Here is a 15771-nt window from a genome sequence, read left to right as displayed (position 1 = left end):
CTCACCTTTGCTGTGAGGCCTGGACAAAATCCCATTTCCCTTAACTTTGCTGCAGCAAGAAATTAATCTTTATGGATGAGACAAGAGGGTTAGATATTTGTCACCTGGTGCCTGAATTCAGCAGCCAGGAACTGCATGTAAAATTTGTTTCTTGTTCAGGACAAAAATAAGGGGTGTGGCGAGGGAGGTGGATTTGTTTTGTGGTGAAAAGCAAACAGTTAAACCCAGAAAATTAATAATCCTTGTTTAATTATGGAAACCACCACGTGGCTCTGCTTTTATAAAAAAAATGCTCTCTGCAGTGTTGATTCTTTTTGTAGGTTGAGGCTTGCCCTGTTCTTTTCAATATTTGCATCGGAGGAACATGGCAGATTAATTTATTTGTGAACCAACTGATCAAATATCCATTTATTCCAAAGTGCACAAACTTATCCACCTGAAATTTATAGGAAGTAAGAACAGGCCAGAGGTGACATTCTGAGCCAGGACTGACATTGAGAGGTGAGTACATTTGACTTGTACACCAACAGCAAAACTCTTCATGAAAAATAGAAAAATTGCAATATGAATGCTAGGAACATGGGAAGCACTGAAGGTCAGAGAGACCTTAGTTTGCATTTCCACAGAACTGTGCAGGGGAGAACGTGGTTAAGAAGACAAATGGGATAGTTGCCTTTATAGGCTGAGGTATTGCATACAAGAGCAAGGAGTTTGTGCTGGATCTGCACAAAGTGTCGGTTAGGGCACAGCTGGAACATGCAATTCTGATCACGTTATGAAAGGATGTGATTGCATTAAGAGGGTACAGATGCAATTTACCAGGATGCTCCTTGGGCTGCAGGATCTGGGAATGAGGAGAGGTTGGACAGGTTGGAATCGCTTCCCTTTGAGCAGCGAAGTTTGCACTGGAATCTTCGAGTGGATTGTAAAATTATGAGGGATATAGGGTGGATAGTAAGGCACCTTTTACCTCAGAACAGAGGACAATAACCAGAGGCCATAGCTTTAAGATAAGAGGGAGAAGGCTCAGAGGAGAGTTGAGAATTTTATTTCACTGATTGTGATGTGACTCTGGAACTCACTGGCTGAGAGGATGGCTGAGTCAGAAACTTGTGTAACATTTTAGTAGTGTTTAGGTGTTCACTTGTTCCCATAGCTACCTGTGCTATGGACCAAAAGCTGGAAAATGGAATTAGTGTAGTCAGATTTTTACTTACCAGCACAGGCATGATGGACCAAATGGCCTCCTCCTGTGCTGTTAATGTCTGTGCCAAAGCAGGATGAAATGAATAGGGTAATTTGTCTGGCATTACTGCCCAATATTGGTGACAGAACACTAATCACTGGAATTCCTCCCTGTTTCCTTCTTTAGGAATCTCTTTCCAATCTACCAGTTTGACCAAACCTTTCGGCGATCAGCCCTGTATAACTTACGGGACTCGGTGTCGAAATTGATATTGCACTTGTGAAGATTTGGGAAGTTTCACTATGCTAAAGAAGTGACTGTAAGTGCAAGTTGCAGATAGGAGCATCAGCATTGATGAGAGCATATGATGGAGAATGACAGACAGCACTGGAATATCAGATAAACATTCTGCTGCTTTTCCAGTTGCACAGCTAACTTTCCAATCTTATCTCAGTAGCTTTTCCTTCCCAAACTTTGAGACCATTTCACTGCACATCTCTTGAAGGGCACCTGCTGAAAGCTGCTGGGATCGAAAGCTCAACAAACCAATGAAGAAGTCAATGAACTTTTATTTCTGCAGTTTTAGCATGTCAGTTTCTGTTCTTTAAGGATTAGAAATCGGATGAACGGATCAGAAGCAATTGATGAGCAAGATATCCTGTGTCAGAGAGGTTGGTCCAGCTGCAGTGTAGTGCTCTCTCTAGTGGCCCTTGCCTGAACTGACTTTCAAAAATGAGCATGTTTGAGTGACTGTGAGGTTAAAAATCTCTCTGATGAAGGGTCTAGGCCCGAAACGTCAGCTTTTGTGCTCCTGAGACACTGCTGGGCCTGCTGTGTTCATCCAGCCTCACATTTCGTTATCTATGTTTGAGTGACTGGCAGGTAGAGACAGCAAGAGAATTGCTGAGTCAGTCATCTCCCTAAGATGAATCTGCATACATCAGAAAAGTGCAGACTTTGGGGTTTTGATCAAGATATGTAAAATAATCAGCCCTCCACTGATCCCTTCACCCGCCTCCAACACAAGTCCTCCTCCTGGACACCACCCCTAGGCCTCCTACCCTCGCTCGACCTCTTCATCTCCAACTGCCATTGAGACATCAATCACCTCAACCTCTCCACCCCTCTCACCCACTCCAACCTCTCCCCCGCAGAGCGTGCAACCTTCTGCTCCCTCCGGTCCAATCCCAACCTTGCCATCAAACCCGCAGATAAGGGAGGCGCAGTTGTAGTATGGCATACTGACTTCTTCATCGCTGAGGCCAAACGCCAATTCTCCGACACCACCTCCAACCTCTCCCTGGATCATAACCCCACTCCCGAGCACCAAACCATCATCTCCCAAACCATCCACAACCTCATCACCTCAGGGGACCTCAAACCCACAGCCTCCAACCTCATTGTTCCCCAACCCCGCACCGCCCACTCCTATCTCCTTCCCAAAATCCACAAACCCACCTGTACTGGTCGACCCATTGTCTCTGCCTGCTCCTGCCCCACCAAACTCATCTCCACCTATCTGGACTCCATTTTCTCCCACTTGGTCCAGGAACTCCCTACCTACGTCCGGGACACCACCCACGCCCTCCCACTTGTCCAGAACTTCCAATTCCCCGGCACCCAACACCTCATTTTCACCATAGACGTCCAGTCCCTATACACCTGTATTCCTCATGCAGATGGCCTAAAGACCCTCCGCTTGTTCCTGTCCCGCAGGCCGACCAGTCCCCCTCCACTGAAACCCTCATCTGCCTAGCTGAACTCGTCCTCACCCTCAACAACTTCTCTTTTGATTCCTCCCATTTGCTACAGACAAAGGGGGTGGCCATGGGTACCCGCATGGGCCCAAGCTATGCCTGCCTCTTTGTAGGTTACATGGATCAGTCCCTCTTCCGCACCTACACTGGCCCCAAACCCCACCTCTTCCTCCATTACATTGATGACTGTATCGGCGCCGCCTCATGCTCCCAAGAGGAGCTCAAACAGTTCATCCACTTCAACACCTTCCAACCCAACCTCAAGTTCACCTGGACCACCTCCAACACATCCCTCACCTTCCTGGACCCCTCAGTCTCCATCTCAGGCAACCACCTAGAAACCGGCATCCATTTCAAGCCCACCGACTCCCACAGCTGCCTAGAATACACCTCCTCCCACCCAGCTTGCTGCAAAAATTCCATCCCCTATTCCCAATTGCTTTGCCTCTGCCGCATCTGCTCCCAGGATGAGGCATTCCACTACCATACATCCCAGACGTCCTCATTTTTCAAGGACTGCAAATTTCACACCCCCCCCCCCCCCCCCCCCGGCCCTCAGTGGTCGAGAACGTCCTCGACCGTGTCTCCCGCATTTCCCGCAACTCACCCCTCACACCCCACCCCCACAATAACCACCAAAACAGAATCCCCCCAGTCCTCACATACCACCCCACCAACCTCCGGATCCAACGCATCATCTCCGACACTTCCAGCATCTACAATCCGACCCCACCACCAAAGACATTTTTCCGTCCCCGCCTTATCGGCTTTCCAGAGGGACCACTCTTTCTGTGACTCCCGTGTCCACTCCACACTCCCCTCTAACCCCACCACACACAGCACTTTCCCCTGCAACTACAGGAAGTGCTACACCTGCCCCTATACCTCCCCCTCACCCCCATCCCAGGCCCCAAGATGACATTCCACATCAAGCAGAGGTTCACCTGCACATCTGCCAATGTGGTATACTGCATCCACTGTACCCGGTGTGGCTACCTCTACATTGGGGAAACCAAGCGGAGGCTTGGGGAGCACTTTGCAGAACACCTACGCTCAGTTTGCAATAAACAACTGCACCAACCAGTCGCGAACCATTTCAACTCCCGCTCCCATTCCTCAGACGACATGTCTATCCTGGCCTTCCTGCAGTGCCACATCGATGCCACCCAAAGGTTGCAGGAACATATTCTGCTTGGGAACCCTGCAACCCAATGGTATCAATGTGGACTACACGAGCTTCAAAATCTCCCCTCCCCCTACTTCATCCCAAAACCAGACCAGCTCCTCACCACCTCACTAACCTGTTCTTCCTCTCATCCATCCCCTCCTCTCACCTCAAGCCACACCTCCATCTCCTTCCTGCTAACCTCATCCTGCCCCTTTGACCTGTCCATCCTCCCCAGACTGATCAATCCCCTCGCCACCTCCCCACTTATACTCACCTGTACAGGCTCCATCCCTGCTCCTTTAACTTATCTACCTCCTCTCCACTTATCTTCTCCCCTATCCATCTTTGATCCGCATCCCCCTCTCTCCCTATTTATTTCAGAACCCTCTCCCCCTCCCCCTTTTCTGATGAAGGGTTTAGGCCTGAAACATCAGCTTTTGTGCTCCTGAAATGCTTCTTGGCCTGCTGTGTTCATCCAGCTCCACACTTTGTCATCTCGGATTCTCCAGCATCTGCAGTTCCCCTTATCTCTCTCAGACTAAACTATGTTCACATGGAGAAACAATTTCAATGAGACTGCCTCTGGAAGGTTTGGTTCACCTTTGTGAGTTCAATAAGGGCAGGACCTGATTAGATGTTAGGCAAATCTTTTCCCAGCGATTAATAAATGAAGCATTTTTTTGTTCATTCCTGGGGATATGGGTGTTACTGGCTGGGCCAGCATTTATTGCCCATCCTAGCTGCCCTTGAGAAGCTCGTCCCATGCTGCCTTACATTTATATAGTGCCTTTCATGACCCCAAGAAGCTTCAAATCTCTTTTACAGCTGACAAAGTATTTTTTGAAGTATAGTCACTGTTTTAGGAAGCAACAGATAATCTCCACATCCATCCACAAACTGCATTGTGATAAAGGACAGCTATCATGTTCTACTGATGTTGACTGTGGGATAGTAAGTGGCCATGATGAGGCAGCATACTCCCTCTTTCCATTCTCTTAAGTAGTACCATGGGATCTTTGACATCCAGCTCGGAAGGCAGACGGGGTCTTAGTTGAATGCATCAACCAAAAAAAAATTTGACTGCAGCATCCCTTCAGGACTGCCTGGATTTTTGTGCTGTTTCTGGGATTTGAAACAGGATAATACTTTTCTTTATAACTCATTGTTATCATTGTGCAGGGGATTTAAACATTCATTTTGAGGCATTGAGAGAGCCGGAACCAGTGTTGGTTGATTAGAATGGGGTGTGGGATGGGCATTAACAGAAGGTTTTGGAGTAGATTTGTAGCTCAGGTTGTGGGTGTTATGATTGGTTGGCTTGCTGAGCTGGTTTGTTGCTTTAATATAAAATTAATATGAAACAAAGAACTATGGATGCTGGAGATCTGAAACAAACAAAAACAGAAATAGCTGGACAAACTTAGCAGATCTGGTAGCATCTTCCAATGGAAAACAGAATATACATTTCGAGTCCAGTGACCCTCCTTCAGAATAGAATACATCACTGGACTGGAATGTTCACTCCGTTTTTTCTTCATCGATGCTGCCAGATCTGTTGAGTTTCTCCAGCAGTTCCTGTTTTTGTTTGTTTCAGACTTGCAGCATTGACAGTTCTTTGCTTTGTAGTAATGTGACTTAGGATATGGACAGATGAGTTTTGGCTGTATTGAGGTTTTCAGAGAGTGAAAGATGAGAAGCAGGCCAGGAGAGAGTTGAAAGAATAGAATCCAAGTTGTGAATAGCATTGTTGTAGAGATAGTAGGAACTGCTGATGGCTGGAGAATCTGAGATAACACGGTGTGAGGCTGGATGGTCACAGCAGGCCAAGGGTCCCAACCCGAAACGCCAAGCTTTCCTGCTCCTCTGATGCTGCTTGGCCTGCTGTGTTCATCCAGCCTCACACAGTGTGAACATCGTTGATAATGGGAACTGCAGATGCTGGAGAATTCCAAGATAATAAAATGTGAGGCTGGATGAACACAGCAGGTCAAGCAGCATCTCAGGAGCACAAAAGCTGACGTTTCGGGCCTAGACCCTCTCTGATGAAGGGTCTAGGCCCGAAACGTCAGCTTTTGTGCTCCTGAGATGCTGCTTGGCCTGCTGTGTTCATCCAGCCTCACATTTTGTTATCATGTGAACATCGTTGATGGTTTGAGCAATATCTGAGCTGACGTAGGAGTGAAACCAGGGTTTGTTGTTTGTGGAAGTACTGACTGTGTTTGAAGTAAGTTGTCAGAAATTTAGCTTGGGGTTGAGCAAGATGCCAATAGATTTGGTCTTGCTGGTGGAAAAAATTGCAACTCACTTAAGGCTAGATGTCAGAATACAATCTGATGTTAGTTGTCAGGGATTTCTTCCAGACTCTGCATTAAACCAGAAATGATATGTGCCTCTTCCTCTCTTGTGCTCTTTTACTGTGGGTGAGACAGCCAAATTAGGTGCTAACTTCAAGAACACTTTGTGCTCCTGCCTTACAGGCTAAATTGCCTCTGGCTTACTTGCTTCAACTTTTTCCAGGGGATGGTATTTTTCCTAGATTGCAATACATAAGAATTCACTGGGCTGGAGGCCAGTTTATTGAGCTAATACTGAAACAACTATAAGTGCCTGTCTTCAATCATCGAGATGATTGTTGGTCACCAGTGTTGGCTCAGTGGTTGCTTTTCTTGTTTTGAGGCTGAATGTTGTGGGTACAGTCTCTCTCCAGTGGTTGGAGCACATGATTAGTGCAGTACTCAGAGTGCTGCCTTGTTAGGGATGTCAGCTTCCAGCTGAGGTATTAACCAAGACTTCATCTGTCCGTCAGGTCATAGAGTTATAGAGCAATACAGCATGGATTGTGTGCTGCACAATCTGGGAAACAGACCCTTCTGCCCAACTGGTCCATGCTGACCATGGAGCCCACTCAGCTAGTTCCAATTGCCCACATTTGGTCCATACCCCTCTAAACCCTTCCCATCCATGTGCCTATCCAAATGTTTTTAAATGTTGCTATTGTACCTGCCTCACCACTTTCTCTGGCAGCTCATTCCATAAACACACCACTCTCTGGGCGAAGAAGTTGTCCCTCAGGTCCTCCTTAAATATTTTCCTTCTCACCTTAAACCATGCTATCAAGTTTTCAATTCCCCATCACTGGGAAAAAGACGAAGTGCATTCATCTTATCTGTGCTCCTCGTGACTTTATACACCTCAATATGTCACCCCTCATTCTCCTACATTGCAAGGAATAAGGTCCTATCCTGGCCAACCTCTTCCTATAACTCAGTCCTACTAGTTCTGATTTACTTGTAAATCTTCTTTGCACACTTTCCAGTTTAAAATGTCTTTCTTACAACAGGGTGACCAAAACTGTACACAATACTCTAAGTGTGGCCCCATCAATAAGTTATATAACTGTAACATAACATCCCGACTCCTGTACTTAATGCCTTGAATGATTCAGGCCGGAATGCTATATGTCTTCTTCACCATCATGTCCACCTGTGACCGCCACTGTCAACAAAATATGTACTTCTGCTCCAGATTCCTCTGTTCCACAACACTCCTCAGGACCTTGCCATTATAAGCCCTATCTTGATTTGACTTTCCAAAGTCCAATGCTTCACACTCACCTGCATTGAATTACATGTGCCAATCCACAGCCCACTCCCCCATCTGATCAAGGTCCCTCTGTAATTTTTGAAAACCTTCCTTGCTATCAACGATACCTCCTAATTTTGTCTCATCCACAAACTTACTAATCATGCTTTGTACATTCACATCCAGATCATTTATGTAAATAACAAATAACAAAGATCCCAGTACCGACACCTGTGACACAACACTACCTGCAGGCCTCTAGTCTGAGAAACAATCCTCAACCATCACCCTCTGCTTCCTACCATCAAGCCAATTTTGAATCCAATTAGCTAGCTAACCCTGGATCCCATGCAACCTAACCTTTGTGACTAGCCTTACTAGTCAAAGGCCTTACTGAAATCCACATAGACAACATCCACAGCGTTACCTTCATCTATCCTTTCGGTTTCCACTCTGAAAAACTCTAAAAGGTTTGTCAGGCGTGACTTCCTGCACACGAATCCATGCTGACTATCCCTAATCAGACCTTGATTATCTAAATGTTGGTTCGTCCTGTCCCTCAGTATCCTCTCCAATAAATTGCCTACCACTGAAATCAGGCTAACTGGCCTGTAGTTCCCTGGATTATCTTCGCTACTGTTCTTGAACAATGGAACAACATTAGCTACCTGCTAGTCTTCCTGGTGGATGTAAAGGATCTCATGGCTCTATTTGAGAGAAGAATAAAATTTCTCTGAATGAGCTAATCATTTCTTGTTACTCAAGAAATATTAAAACAAATTCCTCCTCCTCTTTAGTTCTTTGCCTGAAGACAGACCCTGGTGATTATCCTCCAAACCAGAACAAAAAAAGAACCGCGTTACAACAAGCAGGACACAGACAGGACCAGAGTCTGCCTTAGCCAGGATACAGATTAAAAACCTTGCAGTTGCTGTCAAGCTGATCCACAAGCCAGCTTTCTAACCAACTGACTTAATTTACTCCTTTAAAACAAATTATTATAATTAATTTCAGTTTGTGAGAACTTGCATTATGCAAATTTGATGCTGTATCCCCACATTACAACACTGTCCATGCTTAAATACGTTTTGGCTATCAAGTATTCTGGGATGACTTGAGGTGTTGGGAATGTGTTGTGCCCATGTCTCCATTTCGTATGATATGGCTGGTGGAACACATGCAGCGTTTTCCATTAAAACATTGTGTTCCTGTCGGCTCAGCTGTGGAACTCAAAAACACTGCTTTTCGTATACTATTTCAGGGCTATTCAGTCTGAGAGAATTCACCAAATGAGGTCACTGTGGTTTAGTAAAATAAAAACAAAATAAATGAGTGATCGCAGAAATATTTCACAACTCATCGTTAAAATATCTTTATAATACAATCTTCCAGTCCAGGCAGAATCAATTCAGTCCATAAGGCAGGAACACAAAATGTTCTTTTGACACTGAGCAACAAGCACAGGTGAGAACTACCCTGGCACTGGAGGAGCAACTCCTCAACATTTCCTTCCATTTAACATAGAGGTTGGGGGTGTTGATATTTCTCTGGTTGCTCCCAAGAATAAATTTACACTAGCACAATGGGAATTTGGGGTAGATTTACCCCCCTACCCCTTGTATTTTTAGCATTGCTATCTATTAATGTGGGAGCAGTGAATTACAGATATTAAAATCTTTTTGCATCAAATCACTGCCATTTAGTCTTTAAACCAATTGAGGGTGCTACTGTCTACTCTGTTGAACTGAAGCTAACAGTTTGTGTTGTTACATCCATTCATAGCCCACATCATGACATTCTGCATGACTGCAAGAAAAGTAAGCTTTCCCTTTTCCTCCTCCTGAAGTTGCCTGAAGCCTTTTACACAGTTGCCCGTACAATCCTCCTCCAACCCCTCTGCACTGTCCTCCAGCTAGATGGGATTATTCTCACCGGATTCCGTTCTTATCCATTAAATCATAGCCAGAGCATTGCTTGCGATGGCTTCTCCTCCTGCTCACATCATTACTCCTGGTGTTTCCCAAAGATCTAAATGTAGTTTTTTCCTATTTTGCATCTGTCTTTACTAATGAAAAAAGTAGTTTTACAAGCAATGGTGAAAGTGATGGTAATTCAAACACCAGAAGAGTTGAGAATTGATAAGGAGGTGGTGTTGGATAGGCTGTCTGTATTTACAGTTGAAAAGAAACCAGAACTTGATAATCTAACAAGACTGAGAGAGGTGAGAGTGGAAATGGCCATTTTTTTTCAGCATGCCTTAGACCCTACGACGGTGCCAGAGGATTGGAGAACTACAAATATAACACCCTTGCTAAGGTGTGCAAAGATAAATCCAGCAACCTCAGGTCAGTCTTCTTAACTCCAGTGGCCTGAAAACTATAATTCAAAACAAATTAATAATCACATTCAAGAATTCTGCGGCAAGTAATACACTTCCTGTCTTCCTAATAATGCCGTCCACGATTTACAAGGCACAAGTCAGGAGTGTGATGGAATACTCCCCACTTGCCTGGATGAGTGCAGCCCCAACCACACTGAAGAAACTTATCACTATCCAGGACAAAGCAGCCCACTTGATTGGCATCACATCCACAAATGTTCAGTCTCCCCACCACTGGCACTTAGTAGCCCAGTGTAAACTGTCTACAAGATGCAATGCAGAAATTCATCAAAGTTCTTGAGACAGCACTTTCCAAACCCAAGACCACTTCCATCTAGAAGGACAACAGCAGCAGATACATTGGAACACCACCCCTTGCCATTTCCCCTCCAAGCCACTCACCATCCTGACTTGGAAATGTATCAGCATTCCTTCACTCACTGAGTGAAAATCCTGGAAATCTCTCCCTAAGGGCATTGTGAGTCACCCTGCAGCACATGGACTGCAGTGGTTCAGGAAGGCAGCTCACCACCACCTTCTCAAGGTGGGGAACAGGCAATAAATGCTGGCCTAGCCAGTGACACCTAGTACATCATGGCTACAGCAGCATATTAAATAGTGAGAGATTGCCAAACTCTGCAGTACAAAGTGGTCTGGATGTCTTCATACATTGAGAATGAATTTACAGGTGTAGCAAGTCGCCTCATGATTCCCCAGAGCCTGTCCACTGTCTACAAGGAACAAGGCAGGAGTGTGCGCATAGGCATAGAGGTGTATACCATCTACAACATGCACCACAGTAACTCATTAAGGTTCCACCAGCAGTACCTTCCAATCTGAAACCTGATGAACCGTCCTGATGAAGAATCCCAATCTAAACCATTGACTTGCTGCCTGTGTTCCTCCAGTTCCACACTGTAGTGAATCTGAAACTTCTATTACATAAAAAGACAAGGCCAGCAGTTGAATGGAAACGCCACCACCAGGAAGTTCCCCTAGAAGTGACACACCACCCTTTCATCAGAGCTGAAAGCTCAGAAAGGCTAGTATTTTTGCTGATGACAAGGGTGTGAAGGAGTGAATAAAATACATGGAGACAGGCTAGAAGAGAGAGATTAAAAGGAGATGCAAAGAAAGGCATTGATGATATAATGACCATAAAGTATAGGAGCAGAATTAGGCCATTCAGCCCACTGAGTCTGTTCTATTATTTGATCATGGTCTGTATGTTTCTCAATCCCATTCTCCTCCCTTCTCTCCACAACCCTTGATCCTATTACTGATAAAGAAACTATCTCTGTCTTAAGTGAACTCAATGACTTGGCCCCCACAGCCCTCTGTTGCAATGAGTTCCACAGACTTACCACCCTCCGGCTGAAGAAATTCCTCCTCATTTCAGCTGTAAAGGGTAATCCCTTCACCCTGAGGCTGTACCTTCAGATCCTGGTCTCTCCTACTATTGGAAACATCTACATGTTGACTCTATCCAGGCCTCACAGTATTCTGGAAGCTTCAATCAGATCCTGTCTTATCCCTTAAATTCCATCAAGTACAGATCCAGTGTCCTGAATCGCCCCTCATATGACAAGCCCTTCGACCCTGGGATCATTCCTGTAAACGTCCTCTGGGCCCCCACCAATGCTAATGCACACTACCTTAGCAACAGGACCCAAAACTGCTCACAATATTCCAAATGTGGTCATACCAGAGCCTCATGCAGTGTCAGCAGTACATCCTTGCTGTTGTATTTTAGCCCTCTTGAAGTGAATACTAACATTGCATTTGCCTTCCTAATTGTCAACTGAACCTGCATGTTAACCATAAGAGAATCCTGAACTTGGACTCCCAATTCCCTGAGTGCTTCAGATTTCCAAAGCATTTCCCTGTTTAGAAAATCTGTGACTCTATTCTTCCTACCAAAATGTATAAGCTCAAACTTTCCCACATTGTATTCCATCTGCCATTTATTTACTCACTCTCTTAGTCTGTACAAGTCCTTCTGCTGCTTCCTTGCTTCCTCAAATTTCCTTCACCTATCTTTATGCCATCAGCAAACTTAGCAACAATGCCCTCAGTTCCTTCATCCAGTTCGTCAATGTATAACGAGAATAGTTGAGATCCCAACACTTACCCCTGTAGAACTCCACTAGTGACCAGTTGCCATCCTGAGAAAGATCCTTTTATCCCTGCTCTGTGCCTTCTGCCAATCAGCCAACCCTCTATCCATGCTCATACCTTGCCCCTAAAATCATGCGTTCTTACCTTATTTAAGAACCTTCTCTGCAGCACCTTGTCAAAGGCCTTCTGGAAATCCAAATAGCTGACATACACTGGCTCTCCTTTGTCTAATTGCTTGTTACCTCCTCAAGAATTCTAACAGATTTGTCAGGCATAATCTCCCCTTGATGAAATTGTGCTGACTCCACCTTGTTTTACCATGCACTTCCAAATATTCCACAATCTCATCCATCATAATGGACTCTACAATCTTACCAATGAACGGGGTCAGGCTAACCAGCCTATAGTTTCTTGTCTTCTACCTCCCCCTCTTCTTAAACAGGGACGTCACAATAACCATTTTCCAGTCCACCATCAATGTCTCTACAATCTCTTCAACTTTCTCCTTTAGAGTAGTAGCTGTAGTTTATCTAGTCTGGGTGATGTATCCATCTTCGGCCCTTTAGCTTCCCCAGCACCTTCTCCTCAGTGATGGCCACTCTACTCACATCTGTCCCCTGACTGTTTTGAAGCTGTGGTACACTGCTGATGTCTTCCACAGTGAAGACTGATGTAGAGTAACAATTCGGTTCCTCTGTCATTTCTTTGTTCACCATTCCTGCTCCTCCAGCCTGGTGTATTGGGTTGGTTAACAAACAAGACGATGGTGCTCAGTTCTGAAATGAATAAACTTAATGTTGAGTCCTGACAGCTTTAAGGTAGCTAGATGGAAGACTGGCTGTTATCCTATTGAATGGCACAGCAGGCTTTGGGGGCTGAATGGCCTACCTCAGTTCCTATCTCTAACAGTCATAAGATGAGGGCATTGAGCTTCATAACAGCTATTCAAATTACTAACAACCCCTTTTTTTTGCTTTTTTTTTGCTCTCTTTTCACACCCTTTCAATGAATTCTGTTCGGTCCTCGCCTAATCCTCCATTCTAACCCTATGTCTCTCTCTCACACACACAAAACATTATTGGCGTAAATACCATCGATTCTGACCTGTAACCAGTTCTGAAATCACACGACGCCAGGTTACAGCCCAACAGGTTTATTTGAAAACAAAAGTTTTTAGAGCGTGAGATAACACAGTGTGGAGCTTTAGGAACACAGCAGGCCAGGCCATATCAGAGGAACAGGAAAGTTAACGTTTCGGGTTGGGACCCTTCTTCAGAAATGGGGAAGGGGAAAGGGAGCTCTGAAATAAATAGAGAGGGGAGGGTTGGGGCTGGGGAAGGCAGGTGGAATGATGATAGGTGAGTGCAGGTAGGCAGTGGTGGGGATTGGTCATTAGGTGGGAGGAGTGGATAGGTGGAACAGAAGATGGACAGGTTGTGTCAGGTCAAGGAGGAAGGGCTGAGAGGGAGACCAACCCTCCCTCTCATCCCCACCTCCTTGACCTGACACAACCTGTTCGTCTTCTTTCCCACCTATCAGCCCCAGCCATCTCAATGCCCAATCCCCACCACTGCCTACCTGCACTCACCTATCACGATCCCACCTACCATCCCCATCCCCAACCCTCCCCTGTCTGTATTTTGGAGCTCCCTTTCCCCATCCCCATTTCTGAAGAAGGGTCCTGACCCTAAACTTCCCTGCTCCTCTGATGCTGTGTTCCTCCAGCTCCACACTGTGTTATCTCAGACTCCAGCATCGGCAGCTCTTACTATCTCTGAGTTTTTGGAGTGTAGCCCCTTCATCAGGTGAAGTCTGCGTTACGCTTTGAAAGCTTGTGTTTTCAAATAAACTGGACAATAACCTGAATTGTGACCTTGTCCACCCCAGTCCAACACTGACCCCTATACATCATGGTTATCAGTTCTGACGAAGCATCATTGGTTTCGAAACTTTAACTCTGTTTTCCTCCCTGCAGATTCTGCCAGAACTGCTGAGTTTCTCCACATTTTTTTTATTCCAACACAATCCTGCCTGGTCTCTCACATTCTACTCATTGTAAATTTTAGGTCATTCAAAATTCTGCTGCCATCGTCTTAACTCATGAAGAAGCTTTTCACTGTATTTTGGTACATGTGACAATAAGTAAAGAAATAAATCAATCATAGGAACAAATTAGAAAAATAAAGAAATAAAATGTTTGGGAAGCACAGTCTTTCTAACCCCTCTGGGCCGGCATCTTGCCTCCAGACTGGGAATGCTGGCAGTCTACTCTGGATTCACCTCAAGGCTCTCAAGGCTGGTAGTCCATGCTGAGGCTGGAAGTCCATGATAACTTCTCTTGAGGTTCAAGGGCAGGAAGTAAGAAGGGGGAGAAAAAGCATGAAAAGACAAAGAAAAGATATGGATGGAGCAGATGAGCTCTAGCTGATGGGTCCCACTCTGCTGCCATTTTTAAAGAAGTGTTATTTGAAAATTGTCATCCTGTTTTCAAATCCCTCCATGGCACGCCACCCCTGCTCTCCTGCCCCCTCCATGTGCCTCACAACCCTCAAGATGGCCTCAACGATAAGCAATGACCTAGTATCATCGCTACACTGTTAATCCAGAAACCCAGTTGATGTTCTGGGGACCCAGGTTCGAATCTCGCCATGACAGATGGTGGAATTGGAATTCAAAATTAAGTCTGGAATAAGAATCTACTGATCACCGTGAAATAATTGCCAATTGTTGGAAAAACCCATCTGGTTCAGGGGAGGAAATCTGCCACCCTCACCTGATCTGGCCTACATGTGACTCCAAACACACAGCAATGTGATTGACGCTCAATGGCCCTCTGCACTGGCCTAGCAAGCCACTCAGGTATACCAGTCACTACAAAGACCTAAAGAAATGGAACTGGACAGATCACCTGGCATCGACCTAGACACCAGAAAAGACAATGGCAGAAACAGCCCTGTTGACTCTGCAAAGACATCCTCACTCCCTAACGGCATTGTGGATCAACCCACAGCAGGAGCACCGCAGCAGTTCAAGAAGGCAGCTCACCACCACCTTTTCAAGGGGCAATTAGGGACGGGCAATAAATGCTGGCCAGCCAGCAATGTGCGCATCCCACAAATGAATAAAATAAAATCTCTGCGCACTAAATCTGGTTCGAGTGCATCCCCAACACCCCCAATTTTAGTCACTCTCCCACAGGTACCAGTGCCTCACTTTTCTTCTTCAGACACAATTTAAAGGTAACAAGGTGTGGAGCTGGATGAACACAGCAGGCCAAGCAGCATCCGAGGAGCAGGAAGGCTGACATTTCGGCCATTTCTGAAGAAGGGTCTAGGCCGGAAACGTCAGCCTTCCTGCTCCTCTGATGCTGCTTGGCCTGCTGTGTTCATCCAGCTCTACACCTTGTTATCTCAGGTTCTCCAGCATCTGCAGTTCCTACTATCTCTTGATAAAGGTTTTGGTCATCTAACCTAATCACCCCCGATGTGGCTGAGTTCAGTGTCACAGTTTGTCTTAAACTGTTCGTGTGAAACTTTAAAGGCACAATGTAACTGTGAAGTGTTGTCAAAGAAACAAAGGA

The sequence above is a fragment of the Stegostoma tigrinum genome, chromosome 18 (genome assembly GCF_030684315.1).
Source record: "Stegostoma tigrinum isolate sSteTig4 chromosome 18, sSteTig4.hap1, whole genome shotgun sequence".
Lineage (NCBI taxonomy): Eukaryota > Metazoa > Chordata > Chondrichthyes > Orectolobiformes > Stegostomatidae > Stegostoma > Stegostoma tigrinum.
Note: the sequence above shows the minus strand (reverse complement) of the source record.